Below are 24,193 nucleotides of genomic sequence, written 5' to 3'. Positions count from 1 at the left end.
TGCTTGAGGGTCGGAAGGCTTTACAGAGGGATCTGGACAGGTTGGATCAATGGGCCAAGGCCAATGGGATGAGATTTAATAAGGCCAAGTGCTGGGTCCTGCATTTTGGTTACCAACCAAACCCCAGGCAACGCTACAGGCTTGGGGCTGAGTGGCTGGAAAGCTGCCCGGCAGAAAAGGACCTGGGAGTGTTAGTGGACAGCTGGCTGAACATGAGCCAGCAGTGTGCCCAGGTGGCCAAGAAGGCCAATAGCATCCTGGCTTGTATCAGGAATAGCGTGGCCAGCAGGAGCAGGGAAGTCATCGTGCCTCTGTACTGGGCACTGGTGAGGCCTCACCTCGAGTGCTGTGTTCAGTTTTGGGCCCCTCACTACAGGAAAGACATTGAAGTGCTGGAGCGTGTCCAGAGGAGAGCCACCAAGCTGGTGAGGGGTCTGGAGAACAAGTCCTATGAGGAGAGGCTGAGGGGACTGGGCATGTTTAGTTTGGAGAGGAGGAGGCTGAGGGGAGACCTCATTGCCCTCTACAACTACCTGAAAGGAAACTGTAGAGAGGCGGGGGTTGGCCTCTTCTCCCAAGGGAATAACGATAGGACCAGAGGAAATGGTATGAAGCTGCGGCAAGGGAGGTTTAGATTAGATATTAGGAAGAATTACTTTACTGAAAGAGTGGTCAAGCACTGGAACAGCCTGCCCAGGGAGGTGGTGGAGTCACCATCCCTGGAGGTATTTAAGAAACGTGTAGACATGGCTCTTCAGGGCATGCTCTAGTGCCCGGGATTGTTGGTTTGTGGTGGGGTGTTGTGTGTAAGGTTGTGGGGGTGGGGTTTAGTTGGTGGGTGCTTTTTTTTTTTTGTGTGTGTGGTTTTTTTTTTGTTTGTTTTGTTTTGTTTGCTTGTTTGTTTGTTTTTGTGTGTTGTGGTTTTGTTTGTTGGTTTGTTTGTTTTTTTAATGTGGTTGGACTCGATGATCTCAAAGGTCCCTTCCAACCACTAAGATTCTGTGATTCTGTGATTCTGTAATAGCCAAGTCCCCAGTGCATGGCACAGAGTGGGGACTATCACACTGGGATGAGAGGAGGCACATAAAGGATGTAGAATTCATACGTGCCAGTTTACTAAAGGCATCATTCAAAGCACACTGACACCTTAATTGGGATTTGGGCTGGGTCCAAATTGCACCAATGAGGCCTGAATGTAATGTTGGTAGTTACTAATTTTCATCATGCTTCTTTGACAAACTATCTGAGCCCCAACCTGCAATGACAGTATTTTTCTATGTAGTAGTGCCTGTTGAACAAAGAGCATTACCCCAAATTAGATTGCGGTTTTGCTGAAGTGGGCTGCAGCAAATCTACATTTTCAATTAAAGAACATTACAAAGTGATCAGTAAGTACAATAAGCATATTTAAAGCACACTTCCATCCATCGGAGAGAAAGCTATCAATGTGAGGACGTTGGTCGTTCCCTTCCATCTGGATCCCTCCTCACTGAAGCAGTAACAGGGTGAAGTCAATGCCAGGAAAACACAGAAATGCTTCAGCAGTATCTGTCTCCTGAAAGAAAAGCTTTAGTGACCACCTTGCAATTACTGTAAGGACAAAATTAACCTGATGTTTTTGGCACACAAAATATATAATTACGTTCCTTAGGAATAAGAGTCTTCAATGAAGAAAGATTGCAACAAAAGTTTATAGGAATATTTAGATGTTTTCACAATAAATGCAAGGAATTACAAAAATGACCTTCTCCCTCTTTAGTATTCTCAAATATGTATGTGTTTAAAAAAAAAAAAACACAACAAAATTGAACATATACAGAATGAAAATGTTCACTGTGAGTTCATCTGTAGGATGATAATACATAAAAGTGAGCATCTGTGTCCCAGTACTGAACCCTGAGGTACGCCACTTTTCACTGGCTTCCGCTTGGGACATTGAGCTGTTGAACACAACCCTTTGGGTGCAGCCATTAGAATTTCAGTTCCTGATCCACTGTGGTCCATCCATCAAATCCATGTCTCTCCAGTTTAGAGACCAGGATGTCATGTGGGACAGTGTCAAATGCTTTGCATAAGTCCAGGTAGATGACATCTGTTGCTCTCCCCTTATCTACCAATGCTGTAGAGCCGTCGTAGAAGGCCACCAAATTTGTCAGGCATGACTTGCCCTTGGTGAAGCCATGTTGGCTGTCACCAATCACCTCCTTATTTTCCATGTGCCTTAGCAGTGATTTCATGAGGATCTGCTCCACGATCTTGCCAGGCACAGAGGTGAGACTGACCGGCCTGTAGTTCCCTGGGTTTTCCTTTTTTCCCTTTTTGAAAATGGGGGTTTTGTTTCCCCTTTTCCAGTCACTGGGAACTTCACCAGACTGCCACGACTTTTCAAATATAATACAAAACAGCTTAGCAACTTCATCCAACAGTTCCCTTGGGACCTGTGGATGGGTTTTGTCAGGAAATATTTATTTGTAGGACTACACGTGTAGAGAACATGTCTGTGTCTCTTATCCCTCAGGCTATCTGAAAAGATTATGGATATTTTCTGCACTGTGGTCACATACTGCGGCACATAGGCGGCGGCGGCGGCGGCAGCACCGGCGACGAGGACTGAGGTGAGCACGCGGGGAGGGCTGGATGGCGCTGTACGGAGGGGTTTCCGAGCTCAGGGACCCCCCACTCACAGCCCGAGCCCCAGCCGGAACCCGGAAGTCCGCGTCAGCCAATCAGGCGCGGAGGGGGCGCGACCGCGGGGATTTAAACGCGGTCAGAGCAGACACTCGGTCGGTCGGCGAGGCGGCGGCGGCGGCAGCACCGGTCTGGCAGGCGGCGCGCGACACAGGGAAAAAAAAAAAAAAAAAAAAGTCACTTGGCCGAAAAGATTTTTTGAATCGTGGTTGGAACTCGGCCGAAGGCTATAAAAAAAAACTGTGGGTACACGCGGAGAGCGACAGCGGCAGCGGTGAGTGCTGCGGCTTTAAATTTGATTTAGATCGAGACGGAGAGGAGGCTTCCCGGAGACGGAGAAGCCGAGGGAGAGCGGAGAGGCCCGAAGCGAGTCGGGAATCTCGCGAGGGAGCCGAGAGGCTGACGCGGCTGGGGGCGGGCTGGGCGAGCCGCGGCAAATTTAAAAGCGGCTACAGCCGCAGCAGGTTCAGAGCGTGAGGCGGGCGCGCGCGAACGCGAGGGTGAGTATATTAGCGCGCGGGCGCACGTGCGCAGAGCTTGTGGGAAGCAGCAGTCAGAGCACGCGGAGAGCTAGACTAGGGCGGAGAGGGGGCTTCCCGGAGACGGTGAAGCCAAAGGAGAGCGGAGAGTAAGAAAGGAGGCAGGAACCTCACAGGGGAACGTGAGGCTGAGGGTGAATGGTCCGTTTAGGCTCAGGAGAGGAAATGGCAACAAATCGCCCCAAAGACCCTGTGAAGAAGAATGTGGGAACTCAGACCGAGCTCCCACGCAAAGATGCATCCGTGCAGGGCCCTGGCTGCACCGAATGCCTGAGCCTGGCTGTGGTACCACAGGGACCCAGAGACACCCATTGTGTGCGATGCGAGCAGATAAACGACCTGTTCAGGCAGGTGGTGGAACTGAGAGAAGAGGTGGAAAGGTTAAGAAGCATTAGAGAATGCAAAAGTGAAATAGACTGGTGGAGCCGTACCCTGAGGCAAAGGCAGCAAGAAGAGGCTCTAATAAAAGTAGATGATCCCCTCCCACCCTGTCACCAGGCAGAGAGAGGGGACTTAATAGAAAGGGGGGAATGGAAGCTGGTCCTTCCTCAGAGAGGCAGTCGGAACCCCCAACAGCCTCCCTCGCCTTCCCAGCTGCATTTGTATAATAGGTTTGGAGTTCTGGATTTTGGGGACGCGGTAAATGAGAACGGAGAGGACGATCTACCCAGTGAGGCACCCAGGACTAGTCACCCACCCCCATGCCTCAGGACCTCACCAACCAAGAAAAAAAGAAAGGTGATTGTAATAGGTGACTCCCTTCTGAGTGGAACAGAGGGCCCAATCTGTAGACCAGACCCGTCCCACAGGGAAGTCACCTGCCTCCCTGGGGCCAGGATTAAGGATATACAGAGGGAAATTCACTCCCTGGTTCAGCCCTCAGATTATTACCCACTACTGATATTTCAAGTGGGCAATGATGAGGTAGCCACCAGAAGCCAAAAGGCAATGAAAAGGGACTTCAGAGTGCTGGGACGATTGGTCAAGGGATCACGAGCACAAGTGGTGTTCTCTTCTATCCCACCAGTCACAGGGATAGATGAAGGGATAAAAAACAAGATTCAACAGATCAATTCGTGGCTAAAAGACTGGTGTAAACGGCAGGACGTTGGATTCTTTGATCACGGGCAGATCTACAGGTCACCAGGCATGCTGGCAGCAGGTGGGGGAAGCCTAACCCGAAGGGGAAAAAGGATATTGGGACAAGAATTAGCAGGGCTCATTGAGAGAGCTTTAAACTAGTTTTGAAGGGGGACAGGGTTTGAACCAGGGTTACTAAAGTGGTGCCCAGGAGTAGTGTGCTAGTGGGTAAAGGTGCCAGTAAGGCCTTGCAGCCTGTTGCAGCAGTCGATGTGGGAGAGAAAGATACATGCAGCTGTGAAGACATAAGGAGTAGTGATAACATGGTAACTGCAGAAATGTCTGCACATGGACAGGTGGCAATTAGTGCCTGCCCTCCCAGAAAAATAGTGGGACGATTAGCCCAGCTGAAGTGCATCTACATGAATGCATGCAGCATGGGCAACAAACAGGAGGAGCTGGAGGCCATCGTACAGCAAGAAAACTATGATCTGGTTGCCATCACAGAAATGTGGTGGGAGGACTCGCATAACTGGAGTTCTGTGATTGATGGCTATCAACTCTTCAGAAGGGACAGGCAAGGAAAGAGAGGTGGTGGGGTGGCCCTTTATGTTAATAGTATTGTATGCCTAGAACTTAGCAATACACATGAAGACAGTGTTGAGTGCCTATGGATAAGAATCAAGGGGAAGACCAATAAGGCAGACCTTGTGGTGGGAGTTTGTTATAGACCCCCAAACCAGGATATAAAGGCAGATGAAATATCTATAAGCAGCTGGCAGAGGCCTCATGATCACTCCCCCTTGTACTCATGGGGGACTTCAACTTCCCAGATATCTGCTGGAAATACAACACAGCAGAGAGGCAACAGTCCTGGAGATTCTTGGAGTGCATGGAAGACAACTTCCTAACACAGCTGGTGAGGGAACCGACTAGGGAAAGTGCCCTACTGGACCTGCTGATAGTTAACTCAGAAGGTCTTGTGGGGGATGTAAACGTTGGAGGTCGTCTTGGACAGAGTGATCATGAAATGATACAATTTTCAATTCTTGCTGAAGCAAGGCGGGGGGCCAGCAAAACTGCCACCTTGGACTTCCGAAGGGCAGATTTTGGCCTCTTCAGGAGCATGGTTGAAAGTGTCCCTTGGGAGACAGTCCTGAAGGGCAAAGGTGCCCAGGAAGGCTGGTCGCACTTCAAGGAGGCACTCTTAAAAGCGCAGGAAAGAGCCATACCCAAGTCCCAAAAATCAAGCAGGAAGGGAAGAAGACCAGCCTGGCTAAGTAGAGAGCTTTGGCTCGAGCTCAGGAACAAAAAGAAGGTTTATGATCTTTGGAAAAGGGGCCTGGCAGGCAAGGAGAAATACCAGGAAGCGGTGAAGATATGCAGGGGGAAAATTAGAAGGGCCAAGGCTCAAGCTGAACTCATCTTGGCCACTACAGTTAAGAACAACAAAAAGGGTTTTTTCCAGTTTGTAAACAGAGGAAGGAAGATTAGGGATAATGTGGGCTCACTGAGGAATGAGATGGGCACCCTAGTGGTGGAAGACATGGAGAAGGCAGAGTTGCTGAATGCCTTCTTTTCTTCAGTCTTCACTGCTAAGGCTGTCCTTCATGAATCTCTGGCCTTGGAGGCAAGGGGGAGGGTATGGAGAGAGGAAATTTTTTCTTCAGTAGAAGAGGACCAGGTTTGGGACCGTTTGGCCAAACTGGACATTCATAAGTCCATGGGCCCAGATGGGATACACCCGCGAGTGCTGAGAGAGCTAGCAGAAGTTATCACTGGGCAACTCTCTATCATATTTGAAAAGTCATGGAGAACAGGAGAGGTGCCAGAAGACCGGAGGAAGGCCAACATCACTCCAGTCTTCAAAAAGGGCGAGAAGGAGGACCCTGGGAACTACAGACCAGTTAGTCTCACCTCCGTCCCTGGGAAGGTAATGGAGAGACTCATTCTAGATGTCATCTCCAAACAAGTTGAAGAGCAGGGGGTTATTGGAAGTGGGCAACAAGGGTTTACCAAGGGTAAATCATGCTTCACCAATCTGATAGCTTTCTATGATGCCATAACTGGTTGGCTGGATGAGGGGAGGGCAGCAGATGTCATCTACCTTGACTTCAGCAAGGCTTTTGACACTGTCTCCCATAACATCCTCATTGGAAAACTAAGGAAGTGTGGGCTGGATGAGGGGACAGTGAGGTGGATTGAGAACTGGCTATGTGACAGGACCAAAAGGGTAATGGTTAATGGAACAGGTTCAAGCTGGAGGCCTGTAACCAGTGGTGTCCCTCAGGGGTCAATAGTTGGTCCAGTCCTGTTCAACATAGTCATTAGTGACCTGGACGAGGGGACAGAGTATATCCTCAGCAAGTTTGCTGATGATACCAAGTTGGGTGGGGTGGCTGACACCCTGGAGGGCTGTGCTGCCATCCAGAGAGACCTGGACAGGCTGGAGAGTTGGGCAAGGAAGAACCTCATGAGGTTCAACAGGGAAAAGTGCAGGATCCTGCACCTGGGGAAGAAGAATGTCAGGCACCAATACAGGTTAGGCGTGGACCTGCTGGAGCCAAGCTCCGAAGAGAAAGATCTGGGAGTCCTGGTAGACAGCAAAATGACAATGAGCAAGCAATGTGCTCTTGTGGCCAGGAAGGCCAACGGAATCCTGGGCTGCATAGGGAAGAGTGTGGCTAGTAGGTCGAGGGAAGTCATTCTCCCCCTCTACTCCGCACTGGTGAGGCCACAACTGGAATACTGCGTCCAGTTCTGGGCTCCCCAATTCAAGAGAGACAGGGAACTACTGGAAAGAGTCCAGCGAAGGGCAACAAGGATGATTCAGGGATTGGAGCATCTCCCTTATGAAGAAAGGCTGAGAGAGCTGGGACTCTTTAGCCTGGAGAAGAGAAGGCTGAGGGGAGACCTTATTAATGCCTATAAGTATCTCAAGGGTGGGTTGAAGGAGGAGGGAGCCAGACTCTTTTCAGTGACAGGACAGGACAGGTTCCCAGTGACAGGACAAGGGGCAATGGGCACAAGTTGGAACATAGGAGGTTCCACTCAAATATGAGAAAGAATTTCTTCACGGTGAGGGTGACAGAGCCCTGGAACAGGCTGCCCAGGGAGGTGGTGGAGTCCCCTTCTTTGGAGATTTTTAAGACCCGCCTGGATGCAGTCCTGAGTAGCATTCTCTAAGCAATCCTGCTTCAGCAGGGGAGTTGGACTAGATGATCTATATGGTCCCTTCCAACTCTAAAAAAATTCAATGAAATTCAGTGAAATACCGAACACCGGTACATCTCGTTCATGTGTCATTGTTCACAAACAGGGTCATGGCTTTAACATCCAGGGACAGAAAAATGTCCTTTTATATTAGTCCATTCCTTATTCTGTGCTTTTTATCTAGTTCCTTCCCCTTAGAAAGTTTTTTTGGGTTGGTTGTTTGTTGTTGGTTTTTTTTTCCCCATGGAAATAATAGGAAACAGAGATAAGGAAGCAGGCTACCGCAGATACACCACAGAGTTTCTGTCAGCTAGACAAGCACACTTTCTTCCTCCCTAGTATAATGGCAAAAAAAAAAAGGCAAGGCTGGGACAAGCGTCTTGACAATTTGATGGTAGCACGACATGGAGAGAGATGGGTAGGAGTGTTCTCATTTTATTTTTTTTGCAATTTTTTTTTAACTTTTCTGTATACACTTCTCTTGCCTTTCTACAACATCCGCTATAGGAAGTAAGCAACTTTAAACAACCAGCCTGTTCAGTGGAGGTAGGACTGTCCAACCTAGGTGATTGATTCTGTGATTCTGTGATTCTGTGATTCTGTGATTCTGTGATTCTGTGATTCTGTGATTCTGTGATTCTGTGATTCTGTGATTCTGTCTATTTAAGTAGGATTTATGCTTTGAATCTGCAAACAATATTCATTTCTACTTAATTTTACAGAGCTGTCAGCAAAGTATGCTATGAGGGAAGTAACAGTGTGTGTTTTTCACAGATGTCAGTTTTACTGAAGAATATACCCAGAGAATATTGACAGGACCCAGTTAAAATGTATGGAATATTTGGGAAAAGAAAGCAGCACCATTTTTGCAGATTGACGTAGGTGGGTACTTTTCCTCTCCCACCTGTGCCTCATGACTCTTTTCCCAGAGATAAGGGTATGGTTTTGCAACAAAAAAACCCCAGCAAAAAAAGCCCCAAACATTTTTGCCAACTTATTTTATTAGTACTTTATAAGGCATGTACCTAAAGCATGAGGGGGTCATATCTTCTTTCTAAAGGTGTCTTAAAATGATGAAGCATTTCTAAAGCCGACAGTTTATTCTTCACAATATATTTCATGTTAATAAATAATAAATAAATTTGCAGAATTGGCATGATTTCCATCTGATTTAATGTTATCTTTTACAAGCCCATAAAAAGAGAGATTTCCAGAATAACTATCGGATATTGTTTGAGGGGAAAAAAAAAAGTAAAGAAGTTACTCAGTTTCTCACCCACAGTATACATATTTGGAGGAGCTGAAACTTCCTCATAATCATATCAAACCTAAATTGCTCTTTTTATGGCCATCAGGACTGAATCCATATTTCTAAAGGTTTCATTTCTGAGGGATTTGGAAATCAGATTTTTTTCCTTGTGCACTGAAATATTAAAAATATTGCATATCAATTTTTAACGTAACTTTTCTTTGTTTTGCTGGGTATGGCTCATAAAAATGTCTCTTACTCCACTTACCAATATCCAAACCAGGCGAAGCAGCATTAAAACAGAGCACATAAATATAGCAGAAATGTAAATGAAAGAACTCTGGTGACAAGACCTGCTTGAAGAAATCCATATAGACACAGTAATATACATTTCCTCCAAAATATCTTAAAGATCTTTTGCTCTACCTCCTGCATATTATAAAACACTCAGGGAATTATAGATTAACTCCTGTAATACATTTAGATTATTATTACTTCCAATGACAACAACGCAATTCTTTGAACAGCGTGCATTTCATATATACAGAACAACAGTAGAATAAATAAGGCATATATTGCTTTGGGAAAAAACTACATTTCATGATTCACTTAGGGCTTGGCAGAAAAATAGGAGCAGGTAGATATCCCCACAAAATGATTATGAGCTGTCTGGTGAAGATTCTGTCAGTGAATAATTGCAAGAAATAATTTTGTTTTCTGTAATTTAATATAATCAACAATGGAGGAAAACAAATCTTGATAAGCCACAGGCCTCAGTTAAGTCCCAGTTTAAGGGCAAAGTTTCTGTTGCTACAGGGCTTACAGAAACAATGAAGAGTACCTTTTTACTCCAAAGAGCTGTTGGGCATCCTCATGGAGATATTACTCAGTACTTCAATTGGTGAGCACAGCTAACTTTTTTGCAGGTCTCGGGTAGCTTCTTCAGGTCTCACCTTTTGTTGGCTCTTTCCTGCTGATGTGCCGCTGCCAGTGAGGGCTGGCTTCTCAAGGTTGTTGAAGGTTTTTTCTCTGTCAGCTCCAAGTTGGATATTCTTGGCCATTTCCTGGTTTGAGGTGTCCAAGCTGTTTGCATACAACTGCCCATTAATCATGCAGGTACCAATCCACTTGGGAGCAGCTATAATACCCATAGGCAAGAGCATCAGGAATGCAAAAGGACCCTGAATAGGTATTATTTCTGACACTGCTTGGAGCTATCATCCTTGGCACATCAGAGACCTTGACCCAGGCAGAGCCCCTGCGGGAGGATGGGACTGTCCATGTTTCTGAGGACAAGGAGCGCTAGGAATGGCAGCGGTCCCAACTGTGGGAGGGATGCTCTGCTTGGGAGGGATGCTCTGCTGGCTTGCCAGCAAAATGAAGTGAGCACACTGTGTGATGTCAAGGAGGACAAATGGGAGACTGACAAGATCCTCAAAGTCGCCCTACAGAACACATACCAGAGTCTTACCAGCATTTCAGGGAAGGACGGACAACCCACAACAGAGCAATAGTCAGAAACTTCCAAGATGGTGGCACCTGGAAATTTGGCATTTCCCACAAAACAACAAATGCCCTTCTCTGCCTGTTTCTGCAATTACAGAATAGGTGCAGGGTGTTGGAAACAGGTGAGGAAGATGACGTCCCATTAGGAGAGGCATCAAAGTTGGTGGAGCCTTAACCAAGAGTATGCATGTAGAAAGAAAATGAAGTTACTTGAGGCTTTCTCTTGTGGGGGCTGAAGGCACCTATTTATGTGCCCAGAGGGGCAGAGGTGGTGGAACTGGAGGTGATTCCTATGACTGGAAAAAGACCAATGTTGCACCTGTCATCAATAAACAGGATCCAGTTTCACCTAAGTCCCTGAGAAGGTCATGCCATTTCCAAGAATATGCTGATGGCTGGTTTTGCGAACTCAGGTGTCTTAAAAACACATTGCTCAAGAACAAGATACCCTAGTGATCATACAGCAGAGAGGTCCTCATAGGAATGGGATGTGTCTGAGGTCAGTGTAGAAATGACAAGCCGTAATCTCAGTGCACTGACCATTCCTATTGTCCAAAGTTATTTATCAGCTGTAGAAGAGGCATGTAAGGAAGGCTTGAAATTTCAGACTGGAAGTGAGCTTAGCTATGCCATATCAGAACTTCATTTTAAAATGGAGAAGGGGTAGGAAAACATGAAGAAAATAATTTAAAAAGATACAATGTAGCTGATGCGTCATGCCTGCGTGCTGGGGCTGTAATTAGTTATATGCAAATCATCAGAATTAAGGTTCATTATATGTTGTCTGTCTATGGGATGAGTGAACCAAGCAGAAGAATGTCCTTTAGATTGCACTGATGATGAGTAAGCACTGAACCACCCCAAAAATCTGTGTCTGCTACGTTTGGACCATCTGGACTGTTTGACCTAGGAGCACTTTTGGTAGACCTGCCAAAAGTCTAAAGTACCAACGACTGCCTGGGATCAATTGAGTCTCACTGAACAAAACAGAACAAACCAAAAACTTAGATTCAGTGGCAACCAAGCAGCATTTAACATGGAAGCTTTATGAGCAGGAATTTGTTCAGTTACACTCCTATCATGCTGAAAATAGTTTGCTCTAGATTAAATTAATTTTTTGGGTATGTGATTGGGAGTCACTGACATGAAATCAAAAGTGATAAATATCAAAAATAGGTTGTTGGGTCAGTTTTCCTAGGTTGGGCAGCTTAATTACCTTCACCCTAATTTGAAGAGCTCACCCTTAATCACTTTTTGGCTGTGTATCTTTATAAATCATGTTTTCACAAATCTTGATATTAAAAAAACCCCTTCCTAATAAAGTGCCTCAGAAATCTTGCATACTTCACCAGTTTTTGTCTGGCCTATTTTAGAGATTAGTTTAATTTAGGTGATATTTGACTCCCCACTGTTGATGTTGTGGTTTTTTTTTTTTTCTTTTGCTTCTTGAGGAGATTAGCTTTATATAAACACGTTATCCGTAACATAAATCAAAGTAGCTGGAAATAGTAATATTGTATGGTCATGTATATTCATGGTTGTTTGAGGAAGGAAAGACATTAACATATTTCTAGATTCTCTGTCATTCCCTTCCATTCTTTTTTTTTTCTTAAAAGAAAAAAAAAAAGAAGGTAAATGTTCTAGTAAATTCATGTATTTATGAGAGTAAACTTATCAAAACAGGTAGAGCAATAACTCACTTTTCTCTCTAATTTGATGATTTGTAAATTAATGAGAAAAAAAAATGTTTTTCTGGTTCCATCAATCAGTGTTGTAGCAGATTCTCCTGTTATAATTAAGTGCAGTTTTTCCTTCTGCCTTTCAACATGGGGAATTAAATTGCTTTTGAAATAAGCACCAGCACCACTTTGACAAGCAGGAGCACCCACACTGGTATCAGAGAGCTTGCAGCAGTTCTGCACATGTTGTCGGATGGATTTTATTTTTTTCCAACTATCACCTGCCAGCATTGTTCATATTGAGTTTAGTACCTGCTGCTTAGGGTTATAGCTGAGAGATATCCTTTCCTGCAAGCTCTGTGTTATAAAGTGTGTCATTATCCAGATGAAGGGAAGGATGGCATCTCAAATGGAGAATTTCACCCTTCAGGCATTAACATGTGCCCAGCCTATTGCTGAGTGCTCATCCTACCCTGGGTTCCTTCACTGATTTTTATAGTTAACAGCTACACCAGAGATAAGTATGTCATGGTGTTATGCCCTCTGTGCTCCTATAAGATGAAAGAATTACTGGTCAGTAGACTTTAAAATTAGGGTAATTCTTCCTTTGCCTATTGATAAAATCTCAGCCATTCTGACCAACTTGACAAAGGCGCTTAGAAAGCCCAAGGTCTCCCTCATATCTGAGAATCTTTTGTGAGCTGGTCCAGGGCGTTCCTTAGGTCAGGGAGATCATAATTTCTACAGCCATAAGGGTTACACACAAACTAGTCTGTACATTGGGCCTTGCACTTATCATGTAAAAGGATGCTAGGCTGTGCAAGTCCATGAACAGTAGAGCCCAACAAACTGGATTTAATGCACAGGAAAACTCCAGTTCATGCTTGTGAGGTCCTCTAAGGAGTCCCACTGGAGAGAGGGGGCAAGGGGTTTCACTGGATATGAATGTTGAAATAACTTCAACAGATGTTGAAATTATTGGCTTATTTATTACTGAAGTTAAATGACTGACTCAACAAATCTCAACAGGCCACCTTTCAGCAAAATAAAACTATAGCTTCTCCACTCCTTTAAATATTTTATACTTAATGCAGATTAAACTGGTTTTGGGGGTTTTTTTTGGTAGCTTTGGCTCTGTCTGAGGTGGAACAGCTCAAAGATTAGATTTTTCTCTTTCATGTAACATCTGCCATTTGACAAAAAAAGGGGAGAGGTCATTCATTCATTTGTGAATGAAAAAATTGAGTTCTGAAATTTTCCAAAAGAGGAGAAAACTTGAGGGGGGGGGGGGGGGGGGGAAGGAAGCTTAGAAATAATCATGAAATTGCAAAGCCTGTAGTGAACTGGAGGCTGGTGCCCAGGGTGTGGGGATCTGCCGCTCAGTGGTGACTTTCCGCCCCTCTCTGTTCCCACCTCCTCTCCAGCACAGGGCAGAAACCAGGAGATGCACAGCATGAGATTTCGGTTTCTGCTTCTGCATCACAGTATCTTTGGACTCTGAGAATGTGACACGAGCTCTCCAGGACTCTGCAAGCTTAAGATGTAGGAGGGAAGCCCTGATTAGACCAAAGGTTCCTTTGTAAGGCTTTTATTACTGGGTTGTTGTTGAAAAAGATAAATGAAATGAGACTTACCAATGCAAACTTAGATAAGCATGAAGAAAGGTAAAAATGACAAATACCAGTTTGATCTAATAGAGTAATAATGTAAAAAACTGAATTTAATACACAGTAAAACAATATAAGGCAATGGAGATACTATAATGAAGGAAATAATTTAATATATACATGTTTAATTAAAAACACCATTTATCTAAGAACATACACTCTGTTTTGAATAGTAATTTGAAATCAGTTGAATATAATTTTCATTTAACACTAATCTTGGACCTGCACATTGAAGACATTCAGCACAGTGGAAATTAGATTTCAGTGAATTGTGTAATGGTTTGTCTCTTGGATCCCAAACTGTGAAAAGTAATGTAGATCATGGGAGCCCAGCACATAATTGCCCTTTTTGCATAAAGTTAAAGTTGGCACTTACCAGTGTCCAGCTTCTGAATTAATATTGTCTGGGCTGCTACTTGCAATCTCTATATCTTTGAAAAGAAATAAATTAATTCCAATATGGCATTCTGAATTGTCAAATTTATGTTTTTCTTTTCCATTTGTTTTTAAAATTACATTTACTTTGAAAAAAATCATAGTGAATAATTTAGTTGCTTTGTGTTTCCTTTGAATTTTTATACTGTATATTTATAGAAAGTGGAAAAAATAGTATAGTAATGAAAAACCAAAGCATTCCTTCAATGGTTTTCTCTTTTATTTTGTTTTTGTTTGTTTGTTTGTGGGGTCTTGCTTGTTGATTGTTGGGTTTTTTTATTGGTTGTTTTGGTTTTTGCTGCCCTTGATAAAATATTCTGAAAAAACACATCCATTTTACTAAATGCTTCCAAAACCAATGGCCAAATAAATCTTGTCCATGCAAACTCAGGCAATACAAAAAACTGAAAATTATAATTCCAGAATGCGACAGGGTGTGAAGGGAAGCTGTGTTGATGGAATGATGTTTTCCAAGGCATTTCCGATCAGTTCCAGAAACAGCTTGGTGCCTAACCACTTAATTATCTCGTTGTGTTAATTCTTTTCCTACTTTAATATTTTTCTCTTTATTACTGTTATAATTTTAAAAAAAGGCTTATGGAACTAAAAACTTTGTTTCAGTGTTTATAAAAGCTCCTAGAATGTGATGTTTTTTCTTTCTAAGTCATCAAGCTTGACGTCAGATTTCTTACCAGAACACCTAATCGGCTTATTGACAAGAGTAAGACACGTCCACTGGCTTTTCTTTAATTGGAGTTTCCACATGTCCCCTCTTATTTTCTCAGCTGGGTATTTAAGCTTTTTCCCATATAGTTGCAAATGTTATTTGCAAACATTGCTTTCTGATACGCAGGTTTTAGATATCCTCAGTTATTGTGAAGTTACGTACTATGTGGTGATAGAGCCAGTGTCATGTGCAGTTCATTCTTTCATCTTGTCCCCTCCTTGTGCTTAGTGTGGGAATTTTGAATTAAATATAGTATAACAATCTTCCACATGTCCGTATCATCAGAAATATAAATGAAAGATGGAAATGCTTGAATGGTGGAGATTCTGGAGAATGAGTATTCCACAGCATCAGACTGAGCAGGGGGAAATACGTTTCTGCATGTGGGAACCCCCTGCTGAGATGTGAAAACAGGAATTCCTACTGTGGTGGGTTTTGGGTAGCAAAGAATCAGATACAGTGAAAAGTCAGTGACTTCTGTCTGTGCATGTAAGCATTTTAGAATGTGGTTGGAGCCCGATCTCAACTCAGTGCTTTTTGGGAAGCTAGTGTGCAAGAAGACTTTGATGTATTACAATAGCGTCTACTTCTGATGATTTACTGTATCTTGGAAGAGGTAATCCCTTCAAGGACTGTCTCTTAGATTTCTGGGAGATAGCATTACTTTTCTCAAAGTGGGAGATAACAAAGATATTTTGGAGCAGCATGTCCTTCACATTGATTTATTTGAACAAAACACAGAGTCTTAGCCAGCAGTGGTTGTAAAATGCACATGAATCACTGCAATTTAGGCTCTTCATTTACATGAAAATGAATTCCTTCTGAGAAAAATTCTGTATGAAACAGACATTTGAGATTTAATAATCTGTGTTTTAAAAGATCTGAGGCATCCAGGGGCCCTCCTGAACTCTACAGTTTGGGTTTTGTCCTCTGTTGTGCCACCAAAAAAAGGTGGACAGAAGCTGCAGACTTTTGTGTTGGATACTACGCAGAGAGAAAGTGGGTGTTGAAGCCTTTTTGTAATACAAACTGGACACTCTGGGCTTGCCATATATATGGCTTTAGAAAAGTTGCTTATGTGTGAAGCTGATTGGTTTTCTATTAGAAAATGCCAACTTGTTTAAAATTGAAACAGTAAGAAGGAGATTCTTTGGATGAATTTGCTGTTCTAGTATTCAGGTTTGTTTGATTTGCTTGACAAATGGCCACCTCTTAGAATTCTTTCACAACTTAAAACTATTTTTAACTGGGAAGTTTAAAGTAAAATAAACAAGAATATCAACAAAATCTTTTTAATTTTGTTGAAATTAAAAGTTTTAGGGGATCCAATCCAACTTTAAGTTGGGAACTTTAAGTCAGAGGTATCTCAGCTTCTGCTTTTTGTCCTAATTCAGGATACATTTTCCTCCCAAACCCTGATATTTTTTCCATGCTCTATTTAATAATGCTCCAACCTTAGACTGTCCCCAGATTAAATTACTGTTTCACTGTAGAGAGAGCAGCAGATGTTCCATTTTTTTTGGACTATATTTTTCCCTTATCTTTCTCTCTCCTCCACCTCCTTTCCCTTCCCATTAAGCTGATTATTTTCATATCCCAGTTATTCAGTGCCAACTAAAGTTCTACATCCTGCTTTTTACTCTCTAGCTTCAGGTGGGGCTGATGAAATACAATAGTCATCTGAATGGCTCTGATGAGAAAAATCTTGCGTATGTCTGTATTTGAATGAAAGCAGAATTAAAAAAAAAATTAGATAAACCTGTGCAACCGAAGTCATGCATATCATTGGCAGGATAATATCCATGAAATCACTGCTCACCATAGCCAGAACAACACAAGGCCCCACAGGACTCCTGATTCACTGTGCATGTGGATAATTTCAGGGACTGAATTAGGTATGGGAGGGTACCAAAACAGCTTCCAGAAAGCTGGCTGATTTTCTAGCTCAAAAAGCAGCCATGATGAAACAATGCACATTTAAATGTTTCATATTCTTCACCAACCTGATAACTTATCAACACCTTTCATATTCTTCATTCTTTAATTACTTCTTCTAGGTACTAGTTATTAAGCTCACATACATTTAAATAGCCTGAGTGCTCTGCTGCCTGGTCCATCTTAGAGAATTGTGTCGGGATAATTAAATGATTTGAAAAACCCCTAGTGTAGTTGCTCAAAGATGACTGTAACTGTGCCTTAGTGTTAGTACAAGCTTGTAATTCATTGAAATAAAGCTAATCCATTTCAATGGGTTCTATCTATAACAATTTAAGTAGGTAATGCCAAAGACAGTATGTCCCAAGAAGCACTTCTCCATTTTGAGTATTACCCAAGAAGATAACTGGATTTCTGTTTACTTCGCTTAAACAGCATCAAGAAATTGCTTATTCCAAATCTCATTTGGAATGCCCATCACAAGTGAAAGTGAAACCATTATCTCTTGGGTGCTATTTTTTTATTTTAGCCTCTTAAGGATAGTATATTTAAATAAACCATAAATCTGAAAGAATTCACATTTTGGAAAAAAAAATTCAAGTAAAAACAGTTGATGTGGGAACACTGTTGCAAAGCAGTTCTGATTGGAACAATCCAAGTCCTGTATATGACTTCAAGAGAGTTTGGGAACCAAAATACTCATTTCTGTTGAATCATAAAATGTGGACCTAGTAAAGACATTTAGCTTTGCAGCACTACCCACAGCCAGTGAAAACCTCAGCCCTCCTCAGGTAATTACTTATAATTCTCTATCCATAAGGGAATTTGATTTGATCACCAATTTCCTTGCTAACATCCCGCTCTGCTCCAAAGTTGCTAGCCACCATTTCCTCTCAGATTGTCAAGCTGATTAATGTAATTAACCTAAACACAGGCTGCCACCTACAGTTGTAGGTGGGAAAACCATTTTAAGGAGTTTACACCTTTGGCCCATCACACCTGACCCAACATTGCTGTTCCTGAAAAGTCATTGTCATCTTCCCTCGGAGGAAGAAAAGCCAGCATAAGCCTCTAGTGCTGGAGCTGTTGTAGCTCTGCTGTTTTACGCCTCTTGTCTGTCTCTCTGGTTTTGCTCTCATTTTTAGCAAGGAGTACACATAAGCCTTGGTATGTAGGTGATTTGCAGAGGTTTAGTGACTTCTGAGTTTTCCCTGCTAGCTAAAATACCTTGGCTAACCCAATTAATGGGGAAGAAAAGGACACGGTAGCCCCTGAGATAGCAGCTCTGAGGGCCAGAGATCTTTGGAAAAGGGGCTGTGGCAAGCAAGTGTGTGCCTATAGCCCCTCTCAGTAGGAGAAGACACGGGAGCATCACCTCACGCCCAATGGGGCAGTGAGAATACGCATGTGCAGCTGACCCAGCTGGGGCTGGAGTGACCTCTAGGATAGAGACAGCAATAAACACCTGGACATCAGCTTCTTCCAGAAAAGGACATGGGATCATTGCTTTAATACTCTTCCCTCTAGAGAATAAACTATGGGTATCAGGATGCTTTATAGCAGCGTAACTGGGCCAACAAGATGCACAGGTAACTAGTGTTTTGAGGATAGCAATATTATTAAAGCGATGTGATCTTTGTGGCAAGAGTAGCTGGGGGGGCTCAGGTGATGGGGAACTTGCAGTGTTCCCTAGTTCTCTTCCACTGATATTTAACCTACAAAAATACTCTCATTTCCAGCCGTATACTTTGGTATAAAACAGTGAAAAATAAGTTTAATGGCCTTCTGCCGTTTTCTGTTGGCTTCCCATCTGTCAAGTCTTTCTTTTATAGTTGAACTAGCTAGCCTATATTAGTCATTTGGGAGACACTGCATTGATTTACATTACACCATGTCATAAAGCAGTATGTGATGAATCTATTGTGCTAATAAAAGCTAATGATACAAGTAGAACAGTATAAGGTGGGACAATGCTAATGTTATACCTTTCTGAGAACATATAATTAAACGTTCCTCAAGCTTTCTACTAATCTCTCATTTTTAAAATGGTTTAGTTTTTTTGCTGAATTCCTCACCACAAAGGAGGATAGTGTTGCATATATATTTTTAAATCAGCGATTGATTTGTTCTATATGTAACTTTTCAATTGTTGCAGCTACAAAGAAAATTCTCACTTCCATGGAAATTGTTGCTGGCATTTGCTATCTGAAAATCTGGTCCTCTTTCTTATTTATTTTAGTATTTAAAAACAAAATGCTATGATTTCTCAACAAGAAAATGAGGGAAAGAAGCTCCATCCTGAACATGAAAGTAATTCTCAGTTCCTGTGTGTTGATACAGTGATGCACAGATGTCCTTCACATACTGGGTCTGGCAGGAGAGACGCTTAGCAGAATTTCAGGTATCAAGAGCAATTAAGTGTTAATTAAAAGTGTTATATTTGCTTGTCTCACAAAGTGCCCTACTCTAGTTCAATGACAATATGAAACAAAAACACTGGGGCGCTTTTTTTTTTTTTTTTTTCAGCTGCCCCTGTGACAAAGCAAGTACTTTTTCAGTTGATCAATGGGTGAGAAGTCTCTCCACCTCTTGTGATACATAGGAAAACCTCTACTAAGCCACTTTCGCTTGGTCATCTTGTCCTTTGCGCAAAGACGCTGCTGGTGGTTATTCACAATATGCATAATCCATAAGTATTCAGCATTACACACAGGTTAATCACATAGTGTATAGTTACCATGTAATTAGGCTGAGTGTTAATATGTTCATTACCCCATAATGAGGAAATGTTGGTCCCCTGTTGCTCTTCAGAATGAGTCAATCCTTGAGTTGCTGTCTTCTTATCTTTCCCTTTAATTTTTTTCCTTAGGGTTTAAAATATTTTTAAAGGAGTTTTAAACCCTTCCAATATCAGTATTTTTCTCTAGGTTGCTAAGTACTACCATATGAAAAATTTCTATGTTTTTATTTTTCTTATCTTTTGTGGTATTAATTCAGATATATTTGCACAGCTTAAAAGCCCACTGTGTCCACAATCAAAATGGATTTTGGGTCACAGACAACTGAACCAGTGGCATGCAGATTACATTTTCATTTTTCCACATTTTACACCATAGTAAATCACTGTTACTGCTATTAGAAAGCAGATTAAGTCTCCCTCTTACGCATCTGCAGAGAAGAAAGGAGGTTCGTTTTTCAGTTTGTATAAGGACTATGCATATGTACAACTTCCGTGTCCAAGGAGCTAGGGGACAAATTGTGAGCATGCCCTTAATTGTGTCTGTAGGATAAGACTAATATTTAGATGAAGAAAGCAATATATTCTGCCCAAATCCATAAGATAAATTTTCCATCTTTGAAGCAAATGATCTCCCCAGAAATGGTTCTCTTTTGAACCTAGTCCAATGCAGAACAGTGCCAGTCATCATGATGTTGGAGGAATGTGCAGGAGCAAATTCATATATCCTCTGAGAATTTGAAGGCTTTTAGTAAAACCTGCATCAGCCTCTCCCTCTCCACCTTTAGATGTGAAAATAGTCAAATATTCTGCTGTGCATCTTTTCTCCTTCCCTTCGTAAGAAGCCATGTGGCATAGGCTCCCCCACCAACGCTTTGCTTTCTAGCTTATGCAAGAAAGGTTAATAATGAAGAGAATGTGTGATGAGGCTTAGCTAACAGGTTTTCCCAGAAAGAATAAATCAGAACAAGTCTGCTTCTCTGTTATCTTTTCCATTGAGATTCAAAGCCCTGGTGGCTGCTTCAGTTACTAATTATAAGTTACATTGAGCCATGAAGGGAACAGAACAACAACCATGTCCATGTGACTTATGTGAATAATCACACTTTGCTGCTCCAGCTCGAGTTTGGATTGCTGAATACTGATGGACCGTAGCAATTTATTGTCTTTGGGTCAAAGAAAAGGAGAAAAAACTGTAAATGCAAAAAAAAAAAAAAAAAAAAGAAAAAAAGAAAAATTGCTTGATGATATTATGATATTACAAGCTGAGTTTTAGGCCAAAATTATCTCTTAAATGTGAATTCACCGAGGGTTTTTGGTGGGCTAAGAGTAATGGAAGAATGGGAATTACACAGTAAGTTTTCCAGGTCTCCTCTCTTCCTTTATTTTGTCTCCTAAACTCTGTATGTGCCATTTTCCTCCATCTTGAAGGAAGATTCTGATCTCCCACTCCTTATCTCACACTAAAGGCTTAATATTCGCCGGTACTTTCTTTTCCAGTCCTGCATTGCTTCCACCCCCTCCTGGCCACTGTCTCTATTTGATTACTCACCTACTTCTGATGTGACGTTACCCCCATTTTCATCTTCATTCTTTGACTCTCTCCTTTCACCTCTAATTCTGTGTCCCAGTTCATTCATCACCATTAACCCAAGTCCATATAATAATAATCCAACACACTCAGTTTTGCTGTCAGTTTACTCTTCTCCACTCCCTGTTCCTGGGTCTACTTCCCTTCTAGCCACTATGGAGACTTGGCTTATGATTTTCCCATGTCCTTCACCTTTTCTCTCTCCCCTTGGACTCTCATATCTGTCATCATTTCTCCAGTCTCAACTACATCATCTGGAACTCAACCCTGCCCTTCTGGATGTCTTTTTATTAGCTAGCAGAAGCTCAACTACCTGTTGCGCTATTTATTCGCAAATATAGCGAATAAAATGGGGTGTACTGAGTTCCAGCAAAAGATGGGAAATGTCCCGGCAGTGCAAGACAGACTGAAAAGTCCTTTTGTGGATGATGACTTAGGTATTCAGAACTGTGACAAAGTCAAAACACCTGATCCTACTTATATCTACAAGATTTTTGAACTGATTAGATGTGTTATTTCAAAGTTGTGTCACTACAAGCAAATAAAATGTCAGAGTAATAGAGGATGCTGTGAAATTTTGCCTAGGACATTAAAGGGGTAGCAGAGTTGGCAAAGAGGATGTTAGCTAGTGTCTTCAGTGCTCCAGCTTGAAGTCCCGCTTTCCATCTTGAAATGCAGTTTTGCACCAACATTATAGGACATGAGATTGAATGGGTCGCAAAAAAGGCAATTTTTCTTGCTTTCAGCCCTGGTGATGGGGTGGTAAAAGCTGGCAGAAGAGAAGAAACAAACAACTTAAAGTGCTAATTATGCCTTGCTTTATGCCCCCAAAGAAGTCTGTAATGTTAAAAGAAATGGAAGGGAATCAGGAGTCCAAAACCACAATGGAAGCTGAGGGTCTGACTGCTTTGAGATCCTCTCAAAGCCCCAGTCTAAGAAATTGCAAGTAGTACCACACAACATGGCCAAGAACAACGGAAACATTGCATCAGTTTGGCTGCTTTAAGCGCTTTCTGATTTACACACTTAAAGGACTATAGTCTGATGACCTCTGTGAGAGTTTTTTTCTGTATAAAGATTTTATTTTCTTCTGTGTTCAACAAAACAGAATCTTTTATCAGAATATTTGAAAAAGGGAAGGATGGAACAAGTGATCTGTGAATAAAGATAATCCCAACCACCTGAAGTAATGCAGGCATAAGGTATCATGGCAAATTAATAAGCAAGAGAAGTTTGATATTCCACAGATGAAAAACATCTTAAAGGGATCAGCTGCTCATCAAATATTTATTGCTGAGAACAAATTAAAAGGTAAAAGATGGTCAAAAGCCACCAAAATAATGTCATATTATGTGAGTAAGAGACACGTCAATTTACTTTATTGTCTTATATTAAGGAGCAAACATTGCTGAAAGATAAAAAGCTTGAAAATCTTTATAAAGATCAGTGCTGTACAAAATTGCCTTCTTTGGAGCATCTCTCATCAGTGTGTTTGCACTAGGATTAAAATTTTGCCTTTTCTTTTCTTTTTTTTTTTTTCCCTTTGTTTTCTTTCTTTTTTCTTCTTTTTTTTTTTTTTTTGGATCAATCATAGATGTAAGAACAACCACATCAGCAGTTTTGTCACCAGAGAACTGAAGAAAATATTCAAACATGTACTTAGTCTCAGCCTTGATGATATTTGAGGGTAGTTAAAAAGCCTTTTCAGTGAGAAATTTGATGCAATTAACCAGCTTCCGATTTGCCGTATCAGCAAATCGTGTATTTGTGCAATGTAGACAAATGCTGACATACAGCTAAGAAAGTTTACTGAGTATACTTTATGGATGACTGAACTGAATAGATTAAAAATGTTTTGATGCAGAATCTGAAAAATAAGCCTGTTGATTAAAAAATATCTGTCTTGTATATTTTTCAAGTAGCATAATTCAATAGATGAACTTCTAGAGACACAGCAGAGGTGATTCATTAGTACAGCAGGATTCATTCCTGTTTATAGGCAACATTTAAATGCCATTTTTTCATAACAATCTTACTAATTTGATTCATGGATTATTTATGTATTTATTTTTATACTATAGAAGGTTATGCAGTCACTCTTGCTCCCAGATACCATCGTGGTCTGAGTATTTAGTGTTGGTATAGACTCATCTGCCTCAGAAGGCCTATAATACTTTATATGTGCCGTCCATGGTGCACAGCTTTCTGCCAAGCCTTGGACAGCAAAGTTGTCTTTCTTTGCATTGGTGACACTTGAGAATGTTACCACAAATTAATTAAAGGTGTGAAGCAAATACATTAATTAAAACTCATGAACACCTGCATGGATCCCCTCAGTCATAACTCATATCATTTTAAATTGCTTTTGTATAATAGCAGACCTACTTTGGGATTGAAAAGACCTGTAAAAGGTGCTTATGAAAGCCACAAGAAAAAAAAAATTTCCTTGCAGGGGTTTTGGCTTTGCAATAGCCTTGGAACATGGCCCAAGCTCATCAAAAAGTATGAGAATGTTTTTAGCACACTTGGGACAAGATAATTTCAAATGAAGGTGACACGTTGTCTGAGACAGCTAGTGAAACGCCATGATTTTGAGAGGGTTCTGCTTGGGGACTGAAGATTTAGTAGCACATCAAACTCAAAATCAACACAGCAGGATTTAATGCTGTGTAAATGGGAGCAAAAGACAATGCCCTCATGATTCCACGTGATGGATGTGCATGCATTCCCCATAGCTGTATTCTCTAGCATCAGAGTTTTGCTGTGAAAAGACAGTCATTTCTAGGAAAAAGAAAAACACTATTGATTTTCATTTCTCAGTGAAGCTTTCTGAAGTATTTTTACATGAGCGAAAGCCTTTACAGTTTTTAAATTAAAATCCTGTTTGGTTTTTTTTGTTTTTTTTAAACTGCTCAGTTGAAATAAAATTGTGAGCGCAGCCAAAACTGGATGGTGTTGACTAGCTTTTAAGACCAATCCTTAAAGGAAGGAGTGAGTAACAAATGACTAACATATCACACAGAAAGATATACAGGGCCCAAACCAGCTGGATTATATCTGATGGTCATTGGCGGTTTGCTCTATGGGGTGGTTTGCAATAGTCACACTAGGTTCACATGCAACTGCTTTGGTTTCTATTAATTGCAT

This window comes from Numenius arquata, chromosome 8 (assembly GCF_964106895.1).
Source record: "Numenius arquata chromosome 8, bNumArq3.hap1.1, whole genome shotgun sequence".
Lineage (NCBI taxonomy): Eukaryota > Metazoa > Chordata > Aves > Charadriiformes > Scolopacidae > Numenius > Numenius arquata.
The sequence above is the reverse complement of the archived record's forward strand: the minus strand, read 5'-3'. Positions refer to the sequence as shown.